At 38.4% G+C, this 21,314-nt stretch overlaps 1 protein-coding gene across 6 annotated transcripts in view; it reads right to left on the bottom strand.

Annotated features, from left to right (window-relative positions):
* Positions 1 to 21,314, bottom strand: part of CRACD (capping protein inhibiting regulator of actin dynamics) — a 143,649-nt gene that overhangs the window by 71,450 nt on the left and 50,885 nt on the right. For 4 of the 6 annotated variants that reach the window (XM_076336287.1, XM_076336289.1, XM_076336290.1 and 1 more), the window contains exon 2: positions 8,072 to 8,211. The gene's annotated coding sequence lies outside the window, so the exon portion shown is untranslated. The remainder of the gene's footprint in view (positions 1 to 8,071; positions 8,212 to 21,314) is intronic. The other 2 variants (XM_076336293.1, XM_076336291.1) reach the window with 1 other exon arrangement.

Below are 21,314 nucleotides of genomic sequence, written 5' to 3'. Positions count from 1 at the left end.
ATGAAATTAGCAGAAAACTGGCAGCTCATGAGCTTGTATGATGACTTTTCTGGGGGCAACTTTCAGCAGTATTTTAACTCCTATGAGCTACCATTGCACAGTTCTTCCAAGCTTCTTAAAATCATAAGGAGAAATTGCACCTAAAGGGAAAGGCATCTAAAAATCCCCACACCCATTCCATAATTAGCTCAACCATCTATTTTAATACAAACCACAAAGTCTTTCCCCCAAAAAATGTTTCTACTGTTTATATACCCTGCTGCCGCCAACAGAGTCAAGCACTCATAAAAAAGGCCAATAGCCTGGGTCTGTTCTGTTGCACTAATATGATAAACACTATCGGTGGAATTATCTTGGATGATCTTGCTCACCTAACTTTTACTTAGATGATATAGATTACAAATCCTTTAAAGCCAGAGAAAGCATTCTTTACCTCTGCTTCTGTAACTAATGCTCAACGTAGGCCAGATTTCTTTGCAGTCTAAGTGGCATTTCCGTCTTCTTAGGAAATGTTTTATGCTTTTTAGAATTAAGATTTCAATAAGAATGTTCAGTATCTCTTCATTCATACCTATTCATACTCTCTTTCAACTGACTGAATTGTAGGCTTGCCCATTTACAGCTTTGTATAGACATCACAAAGGCTATATAAATTTCCCTTATGTACTTAATATGAATTACAAGTTATTAAACTATAGGTGATGATAAGTGCCTTTCATTTTCAAGTGACAATCTTTTAAAATGTATTATCTGGTCTGTTAATTCTAAAATTGCTGGGCCAGTTTCCTTGGAAAGGTACTAGCTTCCATGAGGGCAGCTAGGAACATGACTAGGGAAAATAAGTAAGATGTCTTCAGCCTATTTAATAACACTTCAGCAGAAGTAAAATATACAGATGGTATTGTTTTCACTAATGATGTATGCAACTAAGACACCAAAACCCCAACTGAGGAATTCAGTTTAATTTATCCTCAAGCAACTTCCTGAACTGGAACCTAAAAGAGTTGTTTTCTTTCTGATCTAATTTTCCATAATTCCTTTCCATCACTGGAGATTTCCTTACGGCAGCTTTCTTTTTACAGCTTAACAGAGGAAATCCCATAAGTTTGGGAATAGAAATTATTATATTTTGAATCCTTAAAGATGGTTTTGTCTTTCAGTACTAAACTTTGTTGATTTTTACTGCGAGACTATAGAAAAATGAAAGGAGTAGGGGTGTTTAGGAGGCTCTAAGTGTTTTCTAGGACAAAATGTTGCCAGAGAAAGTTTAGATTCAGTATCAGGAAAAGTTTCTCAATAAAGTATATTAAACAACTGGACACAGACATGAAGTGCAAGAACATTTACCTTGACAAAGTACTCAGAAATATAATGAAATGAACAGTCCTACAATTAAAAGAGGAAAGACAAAATCAGCTGAATACAGTATTGCTTCTTAGAGCCAGTTTCTAGGACTCTCTTGTTCATGGAATACTAGAATTAAGCTGAACATTGCTACAGCTTGAAATAGTGGGAAAAAGAAAAAAGAAAGGGAAGCGACGCAAAAAACACTAAATCAAATCCTGCTGTTTTAAAAAACTGTAACATAGACTTCCTATACACATACTTGGAATTTGCTAGCCCAAGCGACACTGGGAGACCCGTCTGTAGTAAGAAGGAACTGCAAGACCAGCCTGGTCAACTCTACAATTTTCAGACACAGGCATAAGCAGTTTCCTTGCAGTAATTTATGAGGAAGGAAGAGGCTTCTTCTGTAAATAAAATGAAAATGTATTCTGTCTCTTTAATTCACAACTAAAAAACCAGTTTATTTTTACAGTACCTGAATCATCAATACCCAGTACCTCAGAGGGAATATTTTGGTTAGTATCCCTTTCAGCTGCAGCCATGTTTTTTGGTGGGGTTTTTTTGTTTGTTTTTTTTCAAATGTTACTGAAACAAGAAGTACAGCACAACACATTTATATAACCACTGAGATTTTGAAATCAAACACAAGTTTGATTCCCTTATTTTTAAATCATTGTTCTTGCAGGAAAATGTCTTACATTGTAGGCTTCTTTGGAACTATGTAGTAGCAGTATTGTGAGGGTACAAGAGTCGTTACATTATGAAATCTTTAATCTGTGAAAATTACAGCTGTGCTTCATAACAAAATGCAGCAGCACCAGAACGTCACACCTCCAATGAATTGCAGAGCGCTGTAATAAAAAAGGTCACATTGTGCAGAACACGTTTCCCGTCTTACTGTCTGTATTCCTTCCTCTGATTACTAATGGAAACAACTAATAGTATTATATATTTATATAATAAACATATTAAATAATATTTGCAGTATTTCTATTTAACACAATAAACAAATAGAGCTATATTAAACTATAATAAACAGTATTATAGTATAAAGCACTGTATTGGGTACCTGAATGCTGTAGAAGTACAAAGAAACCTTTTTACAGAAAATTATTTTCTTTAGATTACATTCTTTAGTTGAATGTTTTCCATACTTTGTTTCACCAAGGAGTAAACAACTACATTAGCGGGCTCAATAAAAGATACTCCTATGTAACATAGGCAGTAAAAGTATTATAATGGCACATTATACACCTTCCAGATCTAACAAGATAGCCATTAAAAATTACAGCATTTGTCCTTCTGTAAAACATATAGGCAGATTAAAATAAGAGCTTAAAAGGCCTTGAAGAGGTTTTTTTTTTAAGTGAAACTCGCCTATGGGTTAAATGTTTTTCATACTTTTCTTCATCTCCAGAACCATTCTTTTTTGGGGAAGAAGTCTTACTTTTAGACAGTAACATATGTAATATGGAAAAAGAGTAAGATACAAAACAGCACTATATGACATTGTTTTATCCTGAGTTATATCAACAAAAATTAGGAATCTCAGCAGGACCCTGCAGTGGAAAACATTATCCAACCACGACAGAAGAGTTCAGCTCCCCTTTCTGCTTAATGATAAAGATGATGGAACTGAAGAAGGACCTTGTCTTGAAGACACCTCTGCCTACTGCCTGTTCAGGATACCGCAGATCTCCGAGTTGTTCAGGGAGTGCAGTGAAACATGAAGTAAAAATAGCGAAGTATGCATGGGCAGCTATTTAAAAGCTGTGTAAGTCTCCGAGCTGCATTTCAGCTGAGAGATTCATTCAGATGGAGGGGAAGAAGGCCACAGGGAATTTTAAATCCTTAAATACAGAGCAGATAGACAGTCCATTGCCAGTACTGAATTTAACATGTTGTATCATAATTAGCTCTGATATCTACATGGGTGTCTTTTCCTTTTAGAATTTCCCAAAGAACTTTACTTCCCTCCATCCTTGTCAGCCACTAAAGCCCAAGGCTCTAGTGAGCTTCCAGCTCAAGGAAGCACTAAATCATATTAAAATTAAGCATGTGATTATCTTTCCTGAATTAGGGCTTCTAAGATTATTTAGCCACCGCTTGATGCTTAAGGCAGGACATCACAAACACAAACACCACTTTAGCAAAGTCAAATCAGAATTTGTGTCAGTTTTTGCCTGTCCCAAACCTACAAACCTGAATTCCTGAGTACTCTTAAGATCCAAATTTGAACTTTAAAACTCTAATGTAGGGGCAGCAATAAAAAAAATAACTATAGAGGATCCTTCCATTGGCCCAGTTCTAAAAGTACTAGAGGAAGCATAAATCACCTTTTGCCCTCAGATAATTTTGCCTACAGTACTCTTCATTGATATTCTCTCAGAATTCAGCATAGAAGAAATCAAAAGAATGTAACATACAGATTAACTAAACCTGGATTAAATGCATAAGCTCCTATCATCAGCAAGACCACAAAAATAAAAATCCAAACAGAAACTGATCTAAATTTTGCAAACATGGCTCCTGGCCTTGTGAAAAAATTGACTTGACATAAGAAATTTTGAACACATTGAAAAAACTCAAGAACCAGTCAAGATTCACAGTTTGGGCCCCATTTTGAGATATAAGCTGCTCCAAAATACTTCTGGTGAGCATGGAAATCTTGCTTGGAACTATTGAATCTAACTAGGAACAAAAACCTCAATTCCAATTATAACTTGGTAGTTAAAATAAAGAAACATATTTAATTAGAACCAAGCAATACTACTGCAATCAAATCATTTCACAAAAAATTAGCTCTGCCTTAGAAGCTATTATATTCATTTTTCTAAAACTCTTACTCTATATTAAGCACAAAGACTCAAAAACATATAGGCGTCTAGAGACTGAACATAAATACTGCTCCAATTTTAACAGATACACCATCCAGCTTATCCAAGGGAAGTAAAAGCAGAAAAAAACTATTCTTGGAAAATTATCAAGACAAGTTTTTGCATACTCGGTAGCTTCCCGGGGAAACAGAGCAGATGTGAAAGTTAATTAGTGAAGTTATATATTGAGAGGCTTAAGGAACATGAAAAACGTGACATAGCAACTTGTTTTGTTCATTTGTTTTATTTATGGTTGTCTTACCATTATTTCAAAGCAAGGTGATCAAGAATAACTCTGTTCTTCATCATGACAGTATTACCTATTACAGGAAATTTCTGTACAGGAGCTTATGCCATTCACTTCACTCTCTCCAGGCTCTCTTGGAGATCCCAAAATTGTCAGGTGTAGCTTCCACATTGTAACAGATCTACCTACTGCCCTCCCACTTCCCTGCCAGTAATAATTAAAAAACACCAACCCTCTCAACTTCCAAAAGCTTACAGGTTGCCAACCTGGTAAATATTAGGCACAGATCTCACAACTCTTAGAAACAGAAGGACTAAATACCTAGACTCAGAAGCTGGTAGCCTCCAATTCCCTATATGTTGGCCACAGAGAGAAATACACACAACCAGGAGATTCCCCAAATGATATATGAAACAAGTATTTGATATTTACAGCATAGTTTTCAGATCATCAAAATCTTTAGAATTTTTACTGTAATTATTGCCCTATGACGATCAACAGATGGATTTAACCACCCAAGTTTTCAACTCCTACTGCAAAGTTCTGTGTGGTTCTGCAGACAGTGTGATATTCTGAACTTATTAGTTAACTGCCTATCAGAAAGCGCTTTCCATGGAACTGTGAACATCATTTCAGATTGCTGCAACTCTCAGGACATCTTCTTGGTTGTTCTTCTTCAGTCATGGAGGATACAAAGAAGTTGGTTCTTTCTAAGTAGGACACCCATTGGGGAGGGCCACGCAGTGGGCAGACATGGCTATAGTAAGCACAGATCAGTTTTTTAGAGGAGTTTTACACATGGTGCAAGCATGGAGCTACCCAGCTAAGCTCTACAGCTCACTACCCCAGGTCCCAGCCCTGCACGGCCAGAGGCACCAGGTGAGCAAACCACAGATTAAGTGAGCAGCTTTCTTTGGTGCCTGGGGTCACTCCTGCACCGGGCTAGAATGAGGACGTGACATTGTTCTGCATGAAAGCAAGCTAAGGCTGAGTTGCAGAAGAGCCTGTTTGAAATCAGAGTCCGTTTACAGTGGAAGACTTCCTGGCTGGTTTTGTGGTATTAAATTTGAGAAGACAACCGATTCATTCACATTAATAATATGTAGAGGGTTCACAAATCAAGGGACTTTTCACATTGAGGCTTATTCTAATTACCACTAAAATTCATTGCAAGTGTAATATAAAAAAAGTCTAGAAATCTAGAAAATTCATCATGAACAAATGCTACAACACAATGTTGATGAAACCAAGGTCTCTGTCTTCTTGGTAGGACCTCTTCTTCATTAAAATAAGGAAATAGCTTATTTGCATAGCTAGTTATTGCACAGTGACTCATTTCATAACATCCTTGTTGTTTGTACTTCCACTGAAGTGACTGAAAGAACACAATCAAATGTATCCATAGTCATCAGTTATGGTAAGAAAGAAATCGGAATTGGGTAAACATAAAGAACAAGAGAGGAAAAAGAAGAAGAACAAGAAATTAATGGAATAAAGAGGGAAAAACAGCTTTGGATGATACAAATGAAACCAGAAACTTTAATAGAACATAAAAGAACAAAGGTTTTCCTATTCTTTCCCTTTTTTGAAGAATGAAAACAAAAAGTGTGCCTTAAAGGAAAACTGAAGCCTCTGGAGAAGCAGGATAGGGTCACCAATAAGTATGAGTCTGAAGCTGTGAGCATTTTAACCTAGAAAATGTGAAATGGTAGAATGAGCTAGAAAAAATGTATGTATTAGAAAAAATAAAATATTAGACTTCAGTAAACTTGTTCAAAAATTGACTAACACATTTACAAATAATTTACAACAAAGAGAATCTTATGGATAAAGCAAAATCTCTACTCATAGTACAAATTATTTCCTATTAAAGTTTTGGTCCTATTTTCTGCAGTAAAAAGCAGAATATTCTAACAACAGCATATGGGGGTGGGTTACGAAAGAACACTGGGTACACCATCAGAAAAAAACTTAGCTTTAATTCTCTTGGAAGAAAAATTATGTGCAAATTCTATACAGAAACGTATGTCTTGCATACTTTATGTACGAAATTCGTATTAGCCAATCTGGACATGATATTGTAACTGACCACTCTCATAGACTGCACTTTGAATATTTGTATTTTAAGCCAATGGGTATTGTATTTCACTTGGCAAAGTCTAAAATGTGCCATTTGAAAACTGCCATATTGCATGCAAAAATGAAGTGTATTAAAAGGAAACAGAAGATAGCTCAGAGTCTGTAATCCCTACACACAAGTGGCATGGAGATACGAGGTTAGAGAGAGCAGGTGGGAAGCATCCTGCATTCACAGAGCACTCTCCATCGGTGGTGGCACACTTCGTAATCTTCCTGCTTTGAAAAAATAAGAACATATCCTACCCATAATACATTAACAGACAACATCTCACAAACTGGTATTTCAAAAACACCTGTGTACCTTCAGCTGAGTTGTAGTAGGTTTTTATCGTAGAAAAATGTCTATGACCGTCTCAAGAAAACAGAACCTTTTTTTCTTAACAACAAGCCAAGGTATTCCAGCTGATCATTTCAGAAGATACCTGGTATCTGCTTATCGTTCATTCTCTCGCCACATAACACACCAGTCAAACATACATTTTGGCAAGACAGTCACAAGGCAGGACTTTCCGTTAACTAATAGTCTTTGTTAATTTACAGGGTGACATTGGTTAGACAGGACAGATTCTGTAAACCACATAAACAACTGAATAACAGAACCATACTGTTTTGTGCAAAAGCAAAGACAGCATTTCTACATTAGATAGACACTGAACCCAGTTTTACAGAAATGCAGTATAGAGTAGGGCGTTTGCAGATGAAGTCATTGATGAACACATTTGCCCTGGGACCACATTCCCGAGTGGCTGCTCTAGGAAGAAATTATTACCTATCATTCACAATTCCAACGTTCTTCCCAGGCCGAGGAAAAAAAAAAGAAAAATGAATGGAAAAAATCCTCTGCTGCTGTCATTCCACTTTCAGAGGAAACATGCACAGTACAGTCTGTTTTAACCGTTGTTCAGCTTCTCCAATTTTAGAACTGAAGCGTCTAAGGAAGTAGAGTTGTAAATATTTTACAAATAACCAATCAGTCCAAAACCTGGCAGAAAGGAAGACAGTGCAGATCTGTTCTGATAAAAGCCTAAATGGTGGACTATCACTTAACACTAATTCCCAGTGGCAGCATTCTACAAACACACTGTATATCTGTCTTGGCAAAACGAGAGTTGCTTGGTAGACCAGAGACTACATAAATCTTTGCATGGCTAAGAATAACTTCAGTGGTTGAAATGAAAGAAAGTATTTGCTGTTGTGTGCAGTACTCGTTTTCTTTTTTTCTGAAATATTCACAAAAGCTACACAAAAAATAGTTCTAAGTACAGTAACACATGCATTACATTCTTCCTTTAATATGAAAAAGCTCTTTTTTTCTGTTTATAAGTTAGAACATGCAGGTTAAAATAAGTACTTTAATATTCAATTATTATCTACATTTTCACTTCTGCCTTCAACTTAATGAAATGATAAATGAAGACATCACTTACAGTGTTAAAGGATCAGCAGAAAAACATTTCCTTACCTTTTTTTTAGATGGGGTGTGGTATTCTCTACTTTCACACAGTCTTGCTCTCTCTCTGAAATGGGGATTTTCTTTAATATAAGTGATCCGAAATCAGGATACGCTGCTAGGGACCAGTGGTTAGCATTCTCCCAGACTGTCTAGGCATAAGGGGGAAAGAAAGAATTTTAGTTCACCTTTTCTAGGCTAGCCTAAGAGTATTTTTATGTTTTCCCTCTTTTGAGGGGTGCTTATAAGCTGTGCAGTTCCTGCCTGCCACATTGCTTGTAAACGGTTTGAGATGTTTGCAGTCTAAAAAAAAAAAAAAAAAAAAAAAGAAAGAAAAAAAGATATCGCAACCTGAGAAATTTTCATTCGCTTTGGATTTCCCTCTGAGACTTTCATACAAAATGGTTTTTCTTTACTCTAACTAGTGAAATAGCAACACTTTCTTATTTTTCTTTCCAAACAGCCACATCCTGCAGTTCTAGATCAGTCATATCTCAAGAAAAATATGTCACTGATTTTACCGTAGTTTTGGCTGAAATAAAAATGCAGTATTTGACTCTAGTTTCTCAAAAGGAAAAACTAACAACTTCTAAAAATTAAAATGAGAGCTTATCATAACTTTGATTTTCCTTCAACTAGAGTATGTAAAATTGAGTTTAACTATTTTTCTGGCAAAAAGCCAGAAATGAAAATGTCTTTTTTAATAAAAAAAACTTTCTTATTACAAAAAATTCAAACTATAGTAATAGACTGCAAAGTTGGAAAAATTTAAACAGGTGAAAACAACTTGTAAAATTGCACAGAACAAATTAATTACGTTTTTAACCGATTTTTCTTCTGGTTTCACTAGCTTTTAGTTTTACATTGAAAAATTTGAAACTAATTTTGCCATTTTGAACAAAACTATGATGTAAAAGTTTCCTCCTAAGTTTTTGACTCTTATTAGGGATTGTTATGCTTCATTTTGCATATAACTAAAAGTAAGTATCAGACAGGGATTTTGTAGCAACTATCCTATCCCCACACTCTAACAGTTATTAAATAGTATTTGCTATATTCATTCATCCTTACGTCCTCATACAGCTACAAATAAGAATATTTTGTCGGAACAATGTAATTAGGGTATCGGCAAAATCATGCTCCATTTGACAAGACAAGGATATGCACATTGTTCTACCATTGGCAATCAAACAGAACAGCTTGCAGGCATTAAATTGTGGGGTTATTAGCCCCAATATTCAGCTACTGCTGAAGTTCATGGCCTAAGTGTTGGTGGGCACTCTCAGGCTGCCAGGACAGATAATCTAGATGAGCGCTGATCCTAGCAAACGCATCTGGAAGAAGGCAAAGTCTGTTTAAGCTGAGAAACGATAAATTAGCACTCAGTTGATTCTGCACCACTCATAACATTCAGGATGTCTTCAAGGTGTGAATAAAATATGAAAAAGCATATGAAGACATCCAGAGCTTGTCAGGCCAAATTTAAAAAAAAAGAAAGGTAATCCTAATGCCTATGACAAACTGTGAAGGTCTTGAACTACTGGTACTTGTGTCTAACTGGAAACTCCAGATGTTAAAAATCTCATATATGCACATCAACCTCAAGTCTAATTTTCACACATAGACTCAGCACTACCCTCTTGCTTATGGGCACAAGATGCAGTACTGAAAATAGCATGTGCAATTGTTTGAGCATCAAAAGTTTGTGGCCTGCAACAAGATATCAGGTCAATGTTGTTCTAACAAAACAGGCAGGAATGTATTCACTTTTTCACCAAAAAGCACCCCCGGTAATCAGTTATTAGTGCAAAGTCCTCTGTTAGTTCATATCTGTAAATCCTGCATGCAACCAAAAGCCATTTCAAGCACAGTCTCCCTGACAGTCCCTAGCCTGCAGATGGGTTGTTAACGGGCAGAGCAAGAAAACATCTCTCAGTGGGACATGGCTAATTTCACGTTTCCCTGCCCTTCCTGCACCTGACTGACTTATGCTAATGGTTGTGGCACAGCAGACACCAGGAGTTCAATGCACCTGCAATAAAGAACCTGCTGTAACTGAGAGACTTCAAATCTATCACCTTGCATGCATCCCAAGGGGAGCAGTAAATCTACCGGTGGCTGCCATTATGGAGAGTCAATTTTCATTCTGCTGGCTAAGGTTTTGAAGCATGTGAGCAATGGACCAACCTCTGAATTAGTTTATTGTTCTTGAAAATCAGAATCTAAAGGACTTTGAACTCCTGGGTATAATACAGACTTCCATTGTTCAAGGTGCAAGAAAAAGAAACTTAAAAGCACAGTCAGTGTTGACTACTAAGCTCAAGAAGCATACAAGGAGATGCCCCGGCTGTAATAAGCAAACAGAAAAGGTCTTCCTTCTATTTAATAACACTCTTTTTCTTCTCGGGGGAAGAAGTGGAGACAGGTGGATAGGGAAACATTTCAATTAAAAGGAAATTCCTGCAGCATGGAAGATTTGAACCTTGAAAGATTATTTCAGGAAACTGTTCTGTATCAACCCTTTCCAACGGAGCCATAAAATTCAATGCAGTGTTAGAAATATATATTTCCAGCATAGAAAGTTAAGCAGACACACACTCTGTATACACTTAGGAAAAATTACTGTATCCCACAGTAACAAGTAGCAGACAGAAGCAATGATGCCAGGCCCAGAGCCCATGAAAATCTGACCAGAATGGAAATCAGGAAAGAAAAAGTTGCTTCAGTTTCTCAAGATTTTGTTGGAGGACAGAGCGCTCCATATTCTGCATTTTACCTTTTCACAATCTACACTTTACCTCAAGACATAATAATAGTACAAAACTTTATAACAGAAAAAGGCCATTATAAAAACAGGTCCCTGAAAATACCTACCCTAATGCTAGAGTTACAAGTGGTAAATTGATCAACTGGTTTATTTTCAGCTTCTCAGACAATAGTTGTTCTTGTACATAGCCTACATGGCTGTTATTTCAACACAAAACACAAGACTTGTAGGCAATTAAGCATGGCAAACCATCAAATATTTGTCCATTAAAGGACCCTGCTGTATCTTTTCCCTCTGTCTATTAAGTACCTGCTTTTTTAAGAGCATGTTTCAACTTCCCAGGATAGCTGAGTAACACTCCAAAAGAAAAATACTATGTTCAGTATCCCACAGGTAAATATAACCAACATTACTCACAGAATACTTTTTTTCATATGCAAAGAAAGATTCTGATTTAAAGAAAAAAAAAGTGTTTCTCATCAGGCAGAGAAAGCCAATATCAACAACTCCTGAAAAAAGCAATAGAGTGTAGAGATATCTTTCAGTTAAAATACTGAAAGCTGTGACTCAGTGTTTTGTATCATGAGCAAGAACATGATCCTTCTATGAATTGCGTGATTTCTTTAGAACATGGTAGATCATTCTGCACTAGAAACAGTGTTAGCACATTTTAAAAATGTGATTCTCAATTTTAATAACACCTATAATTTAAGGTATTTGGTACACATATAAAAATATACCGAATATCAATAAAAAGATTTTTTTTTTTCCCAGACTACTTACCTGGCAAAAGCTTGCAATGAATTATTAGCCATGAAAAGCAGTACAATTCAGAAAAGCACTTTTGGCATTGTCAGGCTTGGGAAACAAGTTAGTACTAAGTTACAAGCTGTTTTACTAACAAGTCATAGTACATTTTGTTACCAAGGTTTAGTTTTTAAATTAAAAACAGAACCGAAAGAACCCCCAGGCACCCTCAGGTGGCCACTAATACATTCATTTCTCTGTACCAGAGGCTGAGATGGTTCTGCGTTGCACACCATACAATTTCATTACTTTGGATTATCCGCTCTGACAATGCATCACGTAGTGTCCACAACTGCTCAAAGCTGAGAAAATAAACAATCTGCGGAGATCATATTAGCACTTTATCATGTGCCAAACTTGAGTTTGACTCCCTAGACCCTTCAGGGCTGGGTCCTGCAGGGAGCACAATCCCCAAGCATGCATGCATATGCGTGCGTGTGTGTTATACACACACATACGCAGAGCCATGGAATGGCAGGTTAAGTTTATCTAATGCTGCTTCCTTCCCAAAGTCAGAGGTTTGGACTGTTCAAGGGGAGTGAAGCCCCTCACTGCAATTACCAGGACTCATTAAGAGAAAAATAATATGCTAGCAGATATGATCTGACCTGCCCTTTCCTAGATTTCTGCAAGTTACACAGTTTTTAACAAAATGCGTAAGAAAAGTATCAGAGAGAATTTTATTTCAAAAGGGGCTACCACCATACTAAGTGCACCTCTCCTATCCATCCAAATATGGTGAACAAATCATGTTCTTGCTCCATATGCAGAAAATAATACCCAAACATGGTGGGCAAAGTGTTTTCTCACTCCTCAGCCAAAATTAAGTTCCTTATTGTGCTGGTTTGGGCTGGGGTAGAGTTAATTTTCTTCATAGTAGCTAGTATGGGGCTATGTTTTGGATTTGTGCTGGAAACAGTGTTGATAACCCAGGGATGTTTTAGTTACTGCTGAGCAGTGCTTGCACAGAGTCAAGGCCTTTTCTGCTTCTCACCCCACCCCACCAGCGAGCAGGCTGGGGGGGCACAAGAAGCTGGGAGGGGACACAGCCGGGACAGCTGACCCCAACTGACCAAAGGGATATTCCACACCATATGACGTCATGCTCAGCATATAAAGCTGGGGGAAGAAGAAGGAAGGGGGGGACATTCGGAGTGATGGCGTTTGTCTTCCCAAGTAACCGTTACGTGTGGTGGAGCCCTGCTTTCCTGGAGATGGCTGAACACCTGCCTGCCGATGGGAAGTGGTGAATGAATTCCTTGTTTTGTTTTGCTTGCGTGCACGTCTTTTGCTTTACCTATTAAACTGTCTTTATCTCAACCCACGAGTTTTCTCTTTTACTCTTTCCATTCTCTCCCCCATCCCACCAGAGGGGGGAGTGAGCAAGCGGCTGTGTGGGGCTTAGTTGCTGGCTGGGATTAAATCACAACACTTATATGCTTTCTTGAGAGATAAATAAGAAACTAAACATTCAGAACTTGCAATTAAAAGCACCACAAATAACAGAAAATGTAAAAATCATGGTTAGTAAATAGTATCTCAAAAAGGAGCACATGAATCCTGGGGTAAGAAAAGCTTTGGTAACTTAATCTATTATCATTGACATGTATCATGTCCTGGAACTGTAGGATATCACAAAATATCATTTAATTCATACAACTGCTAGGTGTCTGAGGGAAAAACAAGCAGTAAAAATTTCAGCTCCCAGTTTTCAATAGTGGTAGAGGTAGGAGTGGAGACTTCTCCCAGATCTCCTTACACAGTTATTTTCAGCCGCGCCTTGCAAGGCATCTTCTTCCAAGGTGCAAACTGAAGTAAGAAAATTAAGAAGGGAAAAAAAGACCAAAAAACCTGAAAAAGATCTGAGCTGACTGCCAGCAGTATTCCATAAGCCTGTACTTCTGAACAATACCTGCAAGGGCATTTAACAAGCTAGAAAGATGTAAAGGGTGTAAAGCAGACAGAGTCAGGCTCTTCTCAGTGACACCAAGTGACAGGACAAGGGGCAACGGGCACTAACTTGAAACACAGGAGGTTCTCTCTGAACATCAGGAAATACATTTTTACTGTGAGGTTGACCAAGCACTGGCACAGGTTGCCCAGAGAGGCTGTGGAGTCTCCATCCTTGGAGATATTCAAAACCCGACTGGACAGAGTACTGGACAACCAGCTAGGTGTCTCTGCTTGAGCAGGGAGTTGGACCAGATGACTTCCAGAGGTGCCTTCCAACCTCAGCCATGCTGTGAAGCTGTGAAAATGGAAGAGAAGAAGCCAGGAAGGTAATTTCCATGTGTAGGAAACAAAAATAGGAAAACTTTCGGGGTTTTTTTTTCAAGTACAACCCTATTTATCACAAGCAAAACAATGACATGAGTAAATAGGATAAAATTGGATTAACCTTGACAGACCCTCAGAACAATTGCTGTTGACATTGTAATTTTCCTGGGTCAGGCTGACACCATTAAAAGTCATCTCTCCAGTCAAGGTTGTATAGATAAAATTCAAATGCATGCAAAAGACTGAGTAAGAAGGAAGCTCTGATGTCCCAAACTGAAAGGCAGGAATAGTCTTCTCAGAAAACCCTGCCAGGCCTTAATATGAAAAATGTAGATTTTGCAGGGCAACCGTCCCCCTGCACGCACACACACTACAGCTGTGTGCCCTGCTCACCTCTGCACTCCCTCACTTCACTCCAGCACACTGAGGGGCAGTGAAAGTTAATTATATTTGCACAGGCAAGCAGCAAAGCTGCATCAAAAGACACTGGGGGACATACAGATGGGTAAATGAGACTGTTTGACCTGCACAATATTACTGCTGATGAGGTATGGAAAAGGGAAAACTCACTTGGGTTTAGGGGAGCTTGATGGCATTGCAGGAGGAAAATGGGTGTATTTTTGCAATGCATGAACACACCACGGTGCTGTAGCATAGCCAGAGCATGCTGTAGTTTTACCTTCACTGATGTTGAACAACTAAATCAAAATAAAACCATAGTTTTCCCTGTGTTATAGGCTGTTAGAACTTCTCCAACAGACTATCCAATCCAGCAGAGCTCTCTGATACTCATACTTGGCTAACCTCAACCTGCCCTAGCCACGAGGAGCTTGCTCAAGTGTGAATCAAAGTACACTTTATTGCAGTGTTTAGTTATATTTACACTGGCAGAATTTAAGTGTAAAGTGGCAAGGAATAAATGAGAACCCAACCTCTCCCAGGGCTTAGGCTTCTCTTCCGCACAGTTTATATGTAACACTGCCTTCAGAAGAGGTAGGGGTTTTTTTCTTTTAAAACAATGTATCATGTTCTTTCTCCAGGACCACAAACACCTTCAATTAGAAATGCTTCTAATACACTCTGAAAGACAAAAATGTGAAATATTACCATTTCTTCATTTCACTGCCAAGATCTACGGATTTGGTTCTCTGTTTATTGTAATAACCTCTAATGTCCAGAAAAAATTATGTTATTGCTTTCCTTGCACAGTACCTTAAATGCTAAGGCAGGTCGTCAACTGTTGCAAGATTCTTTTATGATGCTAAAATTCCTCCAATTATTTTCTGTCCATTTAAAGTGCAATTAAAAACACTGTTTTATGGCTACAGGTGTCATTCCTGAGTATATACCCACACTATTTCCAAACACAGCTAGAAAAATTGTTATTTGCAATATTACGTGACCAGATTCCATTCCCTTTATTTGATAAATTGAATTCTGTGCTACAGGCTGACTTAAATGAGCCTGTAAAGTTGCTTGTGGAGTAGGATCCTGCTCTGCAAGAGTAAAAGTAAAAGAACTGCCAAAAGAACTTGAAAGAAAAAGAAAAAAGGAACAAAATAGACTGAGAAACTCCTTCTTGAGGAATGTCATATAACAAAGTGCACAGACAGCGCAAGCCGCATGGAGTAATGATGCCTAACCCTAGTGTATATCCAAGAATAGAGGGGAAAGGGAGTTTCTTGTAACTATCTCCTCAGTCTATACAGAAATCACTAACAATCGGTTTCAGGTACTTGCTGGTGCAGAAATATATTTGCCAGCTGCCTTGGAAGCTGTTTGAAGAAAGGCATTATATAAACATAAATATTAATGAACTGAGTGACCTCATCCTTGGGTAACTAGAGAAGCCTAAAAACAACATGCTGTATAGGTAGAAAGTCTTCTAGTCAGCAGTGCCACACACCAGCAGGCAGCAAACGCAAGAGCATCCATCCTGATGCCGTAGCAGATTCCTTTTGACAGGCTTTGTGTTTTTAACTCAACCACCACAGGTCATTGGTGGCAAAAAGCAGAAGCTTCTGAGGACAAACGAGTGCACAGTTCAATAATTAAGAGGGGGATCCCTGGCTCATCTCTTTGTTTCATCCAAGGCTTGCCTGAAGGGAAGCATTTGACAGAAGTAAAATACATTTTGCTACCTTTAAGAACACAAAAATAGTCATTGCGTCTAAGCTGGTAAAGGATGCAAAGCTGTTAATACAGACCACCATGGTCCAACCTGTGGTTTGCAGCAACATCCTGGGGAAGATAGGGACCAAATGTACAAACAGAAACTCTGCTTAAGTTATCACCTAGCTCCTCCAGCCTCACAGAGTGATGGGAACTACCCCCCCATGCAATGCAGCGGGAGCACTCCAGCTTTCTGGGGCTCTGTCCTTGGTTTTCAGCCCTGCTCCCTCACCTTTCAACACCTATGACTGCAGCTGCTCCAGCCCAGCTCGCTCCCCAGCCCATTCACATGGTGGTAGCATGGAAGACACAGGAGGCAAAGGCTGCCAGGAAAAGGCAGGAGAGTGCGTAGCTGCTGGCACAAAGACAAGGAAAATGCCTCTTGCACAGGGGTGAAGCTGCTGCTACACAAAATACGGAATGATCATAAGTCCGAAGTACCCAGATCCAGGTCCTGTGAGTTCAAGGTTATGGCGCTTGACAGAGACTTTTGCAGTCCCTAGTACAAAAAATTCAGTTACACCAAACTGTTCTGATAATTGCAGGTTTCTTAATGGCATCATGAGGACAGCAGTTCTTTAAAGGGAATTTAAATGAGGACAGGATGGTGACTTTGCAAGACCTTCCAATGAGGTTGTTCAATGCACAAACATCACCACTGAGGGGAAAAAAACAGAGGCAACAACTTCTGTGACAAAAGAAAAAAAAAGATAAATTTGTCTGTCTGGCTCCTCTGGCAGAGCAGAAGAGATGTCTCCGGTAAAGTGAGCTGAATGAGCCAATGCTTTGCTGGACGATTCTTTGGGGCCAGCAGCTCTGTGATTGACGTGTTATTTTTTTTTTATTCTCTGTAGAGAGAAGTGACAGAGGGAGCACTTCACTGGCAGTCTTCATCCTGCCAACAGCGGTACATGGGGAGGAAACTCAGCTGAGCATCATGCCAGCTTCATGCAATGACTTTAGCTGACAAGTGGTCTAAGCTGCCTTTGCTGTACATGTAAGAACTTGTTTTCCAACTAGCTATACGAGCAACTCAAATATTGTATTTCTCCAGCTTGTTCCAGATAGTTTTTCAGCCTGTTCTAATATGACAATCTGACACTGAAACCATGGCCAATGGTTACTGGCAGCACAGTATCTTCATCCTGACAGGTGTTTTTGCTTGCTGTCACACTGCGATTCACATCTACCTCTCTCATACTGATGTATTGTTGCTTAGGTGGTAGCAAATGACACAGAAGGGTTTGTGCTTTTCCCCTCTCTTGTACTTCTGTTATCTGGAAGTTAAGAAGTGGGATTGCACAGAGACTTGGCACTCTTTCCCTGCAAGACATTTAGACGCAAAAAGCTATGTTGTCCAGACAAGATTAATATTACTTAGTGATAATCAATAGTTCCATCCCTGAAGAGTTTTTAACCTTCTAAATATTCTCTCTCACATATAAAAAGAAAGAAGGCAGAAAATGGAGTGGTGAGGGACAATAGTTTCCCTAATTGCTTCTAGTTATCCTAAGGGTATAAAATATGAGGTGTGCAACCCTCAAGAGATGAGAAGTGGGAGGGAAGGAAACCGTTTGCTGTACAAAGATTTGACAGTCTTCTATCAAATACAAGGATATATTGTTTCATGCTCAGGACTTTCAATGTTTGTTGTGTTTATTTAATAGAGCGCCACATGTAATGAAAAACAGAAATTCTGTTGGTGTTTATGAATCTAGTTTTGTAAAACCATAATAAAAGCAAAAATCTCAAAGGAGGTAAGAAAAGTCACTTAAAAGGACTCAAGAGCATTAATTGTATTAAAGCTCTAATTCATGCATATCATGACTCTCTAGCTTACCCTCCTCTTGAAACGACCCACACCAAGTACCATGGAACAATTTTTCTTTCAATTCCATGACACTTCCATATATAAATTTTCCAGCAAGCACATAAATATCTGTGCATTTGACAGGTAGAACTGCCCCTTATCAGCAGCAAAGTTCCTGAGCCTTTTACCAGCGGTGATAAGTAATACCCAAGGTAAAATATATATGTGCATAAAAATACATATATACACCCACTCAGGTACACATACAATCAATCTTCAGGTTTTTACAACACATTAAAGAAAGCTTCAAAATTTAAAGAGTATTTACTTGCCGTTCACAACTTGATCTAACCTGAGAATAAATACAAAGTCCACAGCATTAGCCAGCAGAATTAATTAAAACAGTTAATAGGGCAAAAGACCCTCTACATAGCTTAAAATAATTAATATCTATTTAAGTATCAGATGAGGACTTAAAAGAAATAACTGCTCTGTTAGAAATTCTGTCTTTTCCCCCCTTCATCTAAGTAGGGGGCATATCTTGGAACATACTTGGAAAATGCCAATTTGGCATTTGTGGTTTTGTTGAATTAAGCAACAGAATGAAAAATAATTTTAAAAGCTTTTTTTTCTTTTTCTTTTCCTTTTTCTTATTCTTCTTTTTCTTTTTCTTTTCCCAAACTGTAAGGGCTTCCTGCTAGGTCTTTTTTCATCTCAAGGAAACGCATACTGAATTTTATATAGTTATTCAAAAAGTCATCTTTTGATAACTGTAGCAGGCTACAACTCCAGTTCCTAGAAAAGATGAATGTGCGCTGCTTATTATTCAGTGTCATGCTGCTTCTTCATTTAAATAGCTCTATCTCCCAGCAATGTGAAGCAATAGATGAAAATCTTCACTGTGTTTACTTTTCAAATTGGAAAATGCATCTTTTGCAGAAGCTATTATTACAAAAAGAAATACATATTAGATGTATTAGATTTTTAGATGTATTAGATGCCCTTTTAACAAGTAACTAATTGTAAAATGAGTTAATTTTTAATAGGAATTTATTAATAGTATCTACATCATAGCATTTAATAGATTCTTATCGGATGCTTTTTCTAATCATAAGCTGTCAGAAAAAATCCTCTGTATGAAGTTTGTTGCGAACACTAGACATTCTATCAAGTCAGTGACATTTTAAAGCAGTTTAGGTACCCCTTTTCAGGTGTGGCTGGTTGTGCAACCCATGACAGCCTCCAGTATGACAGACAGAAAATATATGTAGAGTGAAAGAAATGTAGCTGTGAAAGCACAGCATAGCAACAGCAGTACACGTTGGTCTTTGCTTTTTGCATTTTGATACACTGAATAAGGTTTCACCCTGGCAGATATTTTCACTCACGTGGAAACCTTCATGTTTTCTCTCTCCACGTGAAAAGAAGTACGGATTAGGAAGTCTTCCTATGTTATTTTTGAAGCTCCTAGGCTATGATTGCTCTCATTATATGATTTGCATGTTCTTCTGGATAAGCATTAAGTCTTTTTGTAAGTTTGAGAAGCATCCGACATGGTTTTGGAACTGCTGCTATCCCAGCAATAAGTTGTGACAATCCCATTGATCAGCGCTGTATTTCTCATACTTTTCCACAACAACCCTAAAAGGGCATCTTCGCCAGCAAGACAGTAGAAGGTAAGTATGTCAACTGTCAATAGCAGAGACACTTAAATCCACTCACTTTCTCTCAATGAGAAAGTGCCTGGAGCAGGAAAACGGCAGAAATTTGAAAGAAAACCCATTGAAGTAGCATGCCCCGAAGGGAGATGAAAGGAGATGGGAACAAAGACTGTGGTATCTCTGTGGACACTTGTGCCCCACCTGGCATTTCCAGCAACACCACAAACGGAGACAGCAGCTTCTCTGGAGGAGCAGGTTCTCCTGGTTGAGCTCAGAGACCTCAGTAAAACCCAGCATAAGCTCAGTCACAGGCTCCACTGTTACAGAGCCAGGTCACATCTTGCAGAGTGTGATGTGTAACACAAAGCAGGATGCTTTTTGAAGAACTGGGCCCTCATTTAGTTGTTCTATCAGGATGCTTTTTGTGTAATTAAGCAGCAACATAAACTTGTGCCACCTGAGAGTTTTGAAATGTTTATTGAATGTCTGTTTGTGTATTGGATGAGCCTGGGAAGAAGGGGGTGGGAGGAAGGTGGTTTAGTTTTTGTCTTTCTTTCTCACCATCCAACTCTATTTTTAATTGGCAATAAATTAAATTAATCTTCCCCAAGTCAAGACTGTGTTGCCTGTGACAGTAATTGGTAAGGGATCTCCCTGTCTTTATCTCGACCCACAAGCTTTTTTTTCCACTTTATTTCCTCCCCCTGTCTGGTTGAGGAGGGGGGGAGAGAGCAGCTGGGTGGGCAGCTGGCCGAGGTCAACCCACCACAGTTTGTTATTGAAGGGCGAAAGGTTCTTCACTGCCAAGGAAGTATTCAAAGTGTAGATTCATTTTTAGTTTTGTCCTTTTAAACCCAGAGATCCCAACTCTCTCTCACAAAACTTCAGTGCACTCATCTAGTATCTGTTTGTGTCTTCGTTTTCCACCTTTTCTGAGAGCAATGCAGGGATTATTCAGTGCTATCTTTTCTCTAGGTAGGTAGAGCAAAATGAAAGTGATATTGGGCACCAAAAAGGATGCGATTACAAAGCCTTTTTCCAGATGTTTAGAAATAGTTCAACAGTTTGGTATTTGTGATATTGGTATGTTGTCACACCAAAAAATAAAAAATGTTGCAATACCTTCCTGCATTATTTCACTTCAGTATTTCAGTATATTGCCCAATGGTAAATAAATAATTTCTTGGTGGTGCTGGAATGACCGAATGCTCACTATGCTCCTAGGAATTAAGAAATCCGTCTGACGTAAGCAGTTAGATTTGAGAGAACTCTATAGGAAGTAAAAAGTTAGAGGAGTTGTTCAAACAAATGAGCAGGGAGGCAAAACTAAAGAGACCTGAACGCCAGCTACAGAAGCTGCATGTATATACCAACAACAGGAAACATGGGGGCTCTGCTATGGAAACAAAAGCAGGTGAGCAAATAGAGTACCAGCACTGATACCCCACTGCAAGCAGATGAATCATTTGGCTATAATTGGGAATGTTCTGTTCAACATCTATTTTTAAATAAAATGTCTAAAAAGTTTTCACAAGATTTTTGTATTCTCTATTTCGGTTTCCAAGAAGTACCAAAACACTACCAGAAATGTTGGTCCCAGAATATTGCTGCCAGGATCTCAGAACAGAATCCCCCAAAATTCTACATGAAAGCATGGAGTGAAATGTTTCCAGCTTGTTCCGTCTTTGTTTTAGGTTCAGTGAGCCTAAATAACCAGTCTAGCATGCATGGCTAAGACAAATGCAACTTCAAATCTTTGGT

Source organism: Aptenodytes patagonicus, chromosome 4 (genome assembly GCF_965638725.1).
Source record: "Aptenodytes patagonicus chromosome 4, bAptPat1.pri.cur, whole genome shotgun sequence".
In the NCBI taxonomy this organism is placed as follows: Eukaryota; Metazoa; Chordata; class Aves; order Sphenisciformes; family Spheniscidae; genus Aptenodytes; species Aptenodytes patagonicus.
This window is presented reverse-complemented; position numbering and strand designations above follow the sequence as displayed.